Here is a 651-nt window from a genome sequence, read left to right as displayed (position 1 = left end):
AATAACATAGAAAAGTGGGGATTGGTAATAAGAACATAAGGGCGTGGCAAAGAAAAGTAAATATAGTTCCCCAAACAGAAAAGGGGATGGGTGGGCAGAGAAAGAAAAGACAGCTGACAGGCATCATTACACACTAGCGCTAGCACAATGCTTCCACACAATAAATAGTAAGTAACGCAATCTTATGGTCAGAAAAGGTTACTCTTTATCCCTATTTTATGTTGAACGTTTTATTACGATGGCCAGTGTGGCTTATTTGGTAGCACTCTTGCCTCTGTATCAGAAGGTAGTGGGTTCAAGCCACATGTCGGGACCTGGAACTCATTTTGTCTCTGCTGACACTCTAATGCAATGCTGAGGGTGTGCTGCACTGTCAGAGATGCCACCCTTCAGGTGAGACATTAAACCAGGACCCCATCTGCCTGTAGAGGTGGACGTTAAAGATCCCATGGCACTATTCAAAAAGAGAAGGGAGTTTTGCCCAACAATCCTCCAGATAAAGTTGGGTCATTCACTTCACGGCTGCTTATCGGGCTTTGTTGTGCACAAATTGGCTACCGCGTTCGCCTAAAAATAGTCACTACACTTCACGATAAAATCCAGTGAAGCGTTTTAAGACATCTCGAGGATGTAATAAGGTGCTGTATCCAA

The sequence above is a fragment of the Callorhinchus milii genome, unplaced genomic scaffold, assembly GCF_018977255.1.
Source record: "Callorhinchus milii isolate IMCB2004 unplaced genomic scaffold, IMCB_Cmil_1.0 Scaffold3, whole genome shotgun sequence".
Lineage (NCBI taxonomy): Eukaryota > Metazoa > Chordata > Chondrichthyes > Chimaeriformes > Callorhinchidae > Callorhinchus > Callorhinchus milii.
The sequence above is the reverse complement of the archived record's forward strand: the minus strand, read 5'-3'. Positions refer to the sequence as shown.